The 6730-nt window shown below is 40.0% G+C and overlaps 1 long non-coding RNA gene across 1 annotated transcript; it reads left to right on the top strand.

Annotated features, from left to right (window-relative positions):
- The first annotated feature begins 5348 nt into the window (after window positions 1–5348).
- LOC128878581 (uncharacterized) lies at window positions 5349–6312 on the top strand. Its single transcript, XR_008457437.1, has 3 exons — window positions 5349–5617; window positions 5758–5885; window positions 6205–6312. It is a non-coding gene; the product is annotated as an uncharacterized LOC128878581 (long non-coding RNA).
- The last annotated feature ends 418 nt before the right edge of the window (window positions 6313–6730 follow it).

Below are 6730 nucleotides of genomic sequence, written 5' to 3'. Positions count from 1 at the left end.
CATGACGAACCAATGGGGGCCTGTCTGAATAACTGTTCAAACGAGCAGTTTTCATTCGTTGGCAATTTACTCAAAATTAAAATTAGAATCGTGGAATGGAATGCTTTAATAAATAAAACTTACCCGAACATTGCGAGTAAACGGTTACGTGGTGTTTTAAAATTTTGCTCGTTCCTAGGGTGGTTCTCACCCCTTGGATATGAATATAAAACTCGACGTGTTTGCCAAGTATCGTAAGAATCGGAGATTATTCTTGTAAGACGTTCGATTACTCGATAAGAAAGTAAACGTACTACTTTCTCGGGTCGCGTATAGACGCCTTTCGTAGCCAGAGAGTTAACACGTTCGATGCGGTACCATTTTTGTAGATTTTAATATTTGGCCATGGGTCAAATACGCTCGTCTTGGAATTTCATATGTGGCGCCTACGGAGCCAAATGTGTCTCGTATACTTTTCGATTACATACACCCTGTACTGCAAACAATGTGGTTTGTTTCCACATCCGAAAAGTATGATTCAACTTTACAGACAGACTGCAAAAGCTATATATTATTTAATTATAATCTGTTAATTAGATCAAAATCAACATATGCATGTGTACCTGTAAACACAGAAACGTTCCAAATTCCCCAACCACAATTAAATATATAACAGCATCCCACGAATCCTCCCCGTTTTCGTTCAGCATTTAAATATAATTAACGAACTCGCATCAAAACGTGCATACTGTTCCCCGCGAACACGAGTCCTCGATTGCATCACGTAACGCAAGTTTTCGATTAATCCTGATTAACCATGTGAAAACTGCCACGAGATTGGACGATATCAACGTTGACTTCGGAGGCCGCGCGTTTCACTGCTGCGATGGGGGAGCGCGCAGGCTCGCCAGGTAACACGTAATGCATCACCCAGCATACAAAGTATGCCTGTCAATTAATGTAGCCACGGCAATTCGTTACACAAATTGGAATTAATAAAACGACCACACTTTCCCTGCGGTATGTAGCCGGCGTACAGCCAGCGACAGCGGCAAGAAAGACTTCTGTCTCGGTCCGTGGAATGTCGTTACGGTACTGTCAAAGACGCGTTCGGAATAATCCATCAACCATTCCTATCCTGCCTACTCTGGCCGGCTCTCGCTCCGTCCGACGAGTCCTCCGCGCCATTACACCACAAAAAGATGCACCGACAGATAGTTACCTCGGAAGAGGGAGACGATCCCGAGAGATTTGTCGGCGTGGTCCTGCCTCTTTTCGATACCTTTTCGAGAACTGACCGGCTGAAAGATCGTTTCTCTATCCGTTCAGGCTATCAACGGAAACCCACTCGATCTTTCATCGATTTCTGGCGCTCCTCGACAGACTACCATCCGCGATTGCTGCTCCGAAACGTGTTGATTCCATTGTCGTCGCAATGACGACTTGGTTTGTTGCGATAATGGCTCGACTGTGCTTCGTTTGTTACAGCAAAAACACAGATGAATGGAAAAAGAGTCGATTTAATATCTTCGAAAAGTTTCAGTTTTGCATTCTGCGCACTTTTCAAGAAAGAAAATCCCATCGGATTATATTTCGATACACGAGAAAACTCCTTTAACAATGAGTTGCATTGTTAACTTTGTGTTTTCAAGAATAATACGACACAAAAAAAATTCGGAACTTCTGGAAGGGCAAAAATACTTTTTTCTCGACATGAAGTGAAATTTGCACATCTGTTTACCGTAAGAATGAATGAACACCGTCAACGGAAACCGAGTGGCTCAGTCGGTTCTCCTCGCGAGATTCCTTTCAAATATGCGCAAGTATTGTGGAAAGCATCATGGATGTCGCAGCAAGCTGCCGTGAAAAATTCTGCATTGTTGTCCCACAGGTAACTGAAAACACGTGGACGTTTTGGAATTCGGCTAACAGTTTGGCCAGTCTCGGTAAATGTTGAACAGCAGCACAACCTTTTTGTAATTCCTAAGCTCTCCTTTCGATGCATGTATCGGGAGTATCTCCAACGCAAACCGTGGGAAATATTCTGTTTCTTTAAAAACATTTGTTCAATGATAGTACCTTGTGCTTCCCAACATTTTTAAGCAAACAAATATTTAATATCCATTGGCAACGAATACGAAATCAAAACGAAACAATAACATCTTGTCTGTCGCGTTCTTTGTTTCGCGATGAAACCTCATCCTTCTAGACAAATACTAAAAGCTCGCGGTAAAACGTGATAATCACTGTATTAAATTAAAAAAGAAACAAAAAAAAAAGAAGAAAGAAATACTCGTAAAATTTGTATTACACAAGTTTGCTTGTAAAATTAAGAGTCGAGTTGTTCGTTCGGTGAGTGGTGAATATTTAAGTATAAACAGAACGCTGTTCGTACGTCAAGTGAGCGCAAAAATCAGATTTCTGAGAGATTAGCTTTCGTATGTTTTCGACGCAACCTCTGAAACTGGATCGATTTTCAAAGTTATCGAATTTCAGGCTGACTTCAGATCCACGGTGCCGCGATGCTTCCGTACGAACCAGCCAAGTATGAACTGTCAAGGATGATCTGCCTCTTTGCCTCCTTTTTATTGACGGCTCCAATCTAAACAAAGACCTGTTTTAATCCTATTTTGACTCGAATTCAAAATACCCAGGCAGGCTTGACCGCACGGACGTGCGTCAACATTTACAAAATTTTCATCGCCGCTATCCCTACGTCGTATTTCGAAGTCAATAAATATAGATCGCAGAGGATAGACAGCACTCTTTTCCAATTTGATTTATAGATTGAAATTTTTTTTAAACTTGAGTAAAAAGTTGAAACCTATTTCGAACTGGTCGAATCTAAATAGAAATCTTTAAATTTCTTATCTAACCTTCAGCTGCTTATCGTTGCTTTGGTCCCCCTTTTTTTGTCGGAGATCTCGTAATGGGATGCCACTGATTAGTTTTTTCCCCAAGTCCAATATCTATGCATAAATAACTGAGTGATCCCATAAAATACGACTAATAGAAAAAACAAGTTTAATGAGTCTGCTTTGATATATATTCCCAGATAATAGGAAGTACAATATAAAAATTGTAAATTATGTTTCACGTCAGATCAAGCTTTGACCATACATATATAATTATACATAATTTATAAATATTATATTGTACTTTTCATTATCCATGTATACATAAAAGTATACATAAAAGAAGACTCGTTAACCACTTAAATGTATCCTTACTTGCGATCGAAATACTTTTTCGAATTAAAGCATACATTATATTAAAGTGAGACCTCATATACAAAAAAAAAATCATAATGATCATATTTAGAACTGGTATGAATGTGGACTTATTAACCCTCTATGTATAATTCCTACTTTTGTATACAAATTCCTAGTTGAAACAAAATTCAACCCCTCGCTGACACGACGCGCGCACGCGACTGACTCGAACCCGTCACTAGTCATCGATGCCGCGTCAACCGCGGCGCGCATTGTTACGCGACGAGAAAGTAGTCCGCAGCGGATGCAACTCGCAATGAAAATCTCTCGAAGTACGCTAGGACAGACGCTCGAACTCGTTAAGAAGCTTCAATTAGCGTCGTAGGCGAGCGGAATAGAAGTTGCCCCAAACGAAACGACGTAATTTCTGCAAAATATGCAACATTATGGCACGAGAATCGGGCGGGCGCGGCTCCCTGTACGGATTCAATCAGTGTCGTATCGCGATCGCGTGGCGCCCGATCTGAAAAATTGTTATCAACTAGTTTTTTATTAAAAACTACAACGATCGAAATTATTAGCACGATTAAAGAAATATATATTCTTGATCATGGCAATATTAGCAACATGTAGCGATGTAATTATAATTGTTCATATACAATTGTTTAGATTTTTAAACGGTTTGATATAATTTTAGACTAATGCAACACGATGGATTTTGAAAAAGTGGATGTAGCATTTAAAGAAATATTTTTACTGCGAATTACGTCTTATTTTATGTAAAAATGACTCATTCTCTACGTAAAACTTTTATTTATAATTTGACCTGCGCCAGTTTACATTTAGATGACCCTTTACACTAGAAGCGAGTCAATAAAGGTCACCACGGTTATTAAAATTCGATGAAATACTATCATATTTAATTCGGTCGCATTTATTAACCTCCGAATTTTAAACAAATACAACTACTGGAGTTTTTCAAAGAACCGCTGAAACAAAATAAGAGTATTCCCCGGCTTTCTGCAAGAGTACTCTTGTGCCGGCAAATTCGAATACGATGTCATAAATCGTTAAATATCTGTCAAACGTGATTATTTTATTTAACTTGGATTCACCACAATTAATCCTTAGATAGTGACGTACATACATACGTGCTTCAGTATATTACGCTACCTTGTACGAACGATAAAATACTTTTCTATATTTACCATTTAATGATACTATATCTAATATGTACTATGGCAGTCACTTAACTGGAACGTCGAGTTTCTTTAATAAAAGTGAAAAATAACACTTATACTATTATTGCTACTATCCTATGGTATTCGCAGTTAGTGTACAAATACTTCCGTGACTCATTGCAATTAAACGCCCCTCGATGAATCGTTTACGACGCGTGCATATGAAAAACGACGTTGAAATTTCAACGACGCGGGTATGATCGTCGAATAAAACTCGTTTGATCGGTCAATTTGAATGGAAATGGCACCGGTACGACGATTTCGTGAGATCTGTAATCTTGGTTCATCAAAACCGCTCGTAAATCTAGCCCTTGATGCTGGAAGTGATGTAACGAGACGCTATCAGCCGTGCTTTCCGTGCTGCTTCGAATTGCACAACATTGTGTGTCAAGGGCTACGCACGTTACGACCAGCCTTCCTGGACAAAGCGCACAGTCGTTCTTCGTGCAGGAGTCCTACGTTAATAAGCATTTCAAAGAGTACACACGGTGTTCGTGTGCATCGCGATGGGAATATATTTCTCTTTTTGCCGCGACGGTGTCAATCGCGGAATAAAAGGAGCAACCAAGAAATCAATAACGAATGCCTCGAGCTGTTCTCTTGACGGTGTTGAAATCTTTCGTACCTCGTAGAGGTTCTCGGGGTCGGGATCCTGTTGTACATCCACGATCATCGAGGAAACCGTGGAAATCTTCAATGGCTTGTTTACATTTTTAGCAGTCGACACCTTGTGCTCAACTACAGCTTATTCGAAATAAGTTAATTAAAACCCCACTCTTATTAAAATTTGGGGGAATTTAAAGATCCAGAGAATGGAGTTACATCGATCGTCAAAGGATCAACGATGGACGTGAAACGGCGTCGCGTAGAATGGTTTTCCCTTTCGTTTTTTTGACTATCTCTTTGCGATGATATAAGCCCCCGTTTAAAAGCGGCGACATACGCGAAATAACAGGAATACGATTGTTTCAGTTGCCTTGGAAATAAACGTACCGAGAGGAAGTTGTTACTGGATTACGTATAAAGGCCCGGACGTGTAACTCATAAAGTTATTTACTGTTTACCGCGACAAGCGGACGAGCCCTTCGCAACAGGAAATGCTTTCCGCGAGAACAAGTAACATAACTAAAATTTCGCGTACAATCGACGAGAAAAAGGGACCAAGGGGTTCCGTGCTACGAAAAGGTAGTATATTAGATATATTTGTATATTAGATTTATTTTCGGTGGACGGGGGTACTCGCGTGGAATAGTAACCGTGGGAGGGTCGAGGAATATAGTTTACTTTGATATTAAACGACTGGCTGTAGTATTAAATCCGTACAGGTTCCGACAGGTTGCCAACCACAACCCTGCTCCACATGTGGCCTCCACGTTTCACCCATGACAAACTCATACGAGACGGCGTACATCAAACCATAAACATATTCTCTCAACTATACGTCGAGCAGCTGGTGTGTACACAAAAGAAAGCTACCTGTCCGATACGAGCGTAGGGTAAATGGCATTCATAATACGATTGTCGTAAAAACAATGATAGCTTAATCTTGACGTTTACTACTAGCTGTATTGCATATTTGTGTCTCGATCCCCTTTCCGAATGAACTTATTGTAGTTCGATTCTTGCAAGTTAAACAAACGCAACAGGCATCGTAACTTGCGCGGTCCGAATTTTCTCGCGAGAGTAAATCAGATATTCGTGGAGTGCCTATGATTGTATAGTTCAATTATTACATGAATAGGAATTTTAATAATTTGTTCTTTCTGTTAAAGGTTCACAGACAAAGGTAATAAGAAGATTAGAAAAAGCAACAAAAACCATTCATGTTTATAGTATAATACCTATAAAATGAATAAAATTGAACTCGAATAGTAAAAAAGTGAATAAAAATAATATATAACAGTTAATCTGTCCCCTTTACTCCATTAAAACGCACTCAACGCAAGATCACCAGCAATGAGTATCACTACAAAGATAATAGATAATTTTAATTTTTATTCAACTAGTATTCCAACGGCTGCGCGATCTTTGGAGATGAAAATATTCACCTAAATAATGATTTCAGTCAATTGTGTTGGTAGGCGATAACGTAATTACTCGCGCGTATTCGGATGTCGGTGGCAAGAAAAGACAGAAGAGCGCCCCAAGTGTTCGTAAGTAGCGACGCGATTATCGAGCGATACCGACACAAAATATTCCCCAACGAAGCTAAACGAAGCGTGTTTGGTGGTGGGGCGCGTAGGTAAAGAGAGACGGCCCTGATGCCGGGTCCCGTAGCGGTGGGCATGCCCGCGGAAG

Source organism: Hylaeus volcanicus, chromosome 6 (genome assembly GCF_026283585.1).
Source record: "Hylaeus volcanicus isolate JK05 chromosome 6, UHH_iyHylVolc1.0_haploid, whole genome shotgun sequence".
Lineage (NCBI taxonomy): Eukaryota > Metazoa > Arthropoda > Insecta > Hymenoptera > Colletidae > Hylaeus > Hylaeus volcanicus.
The sequence above is the reverse complement of the archived record's forward strand: the minus strand, read 5'-3'. Positions and strand labels throughout refer to the sequence as shown.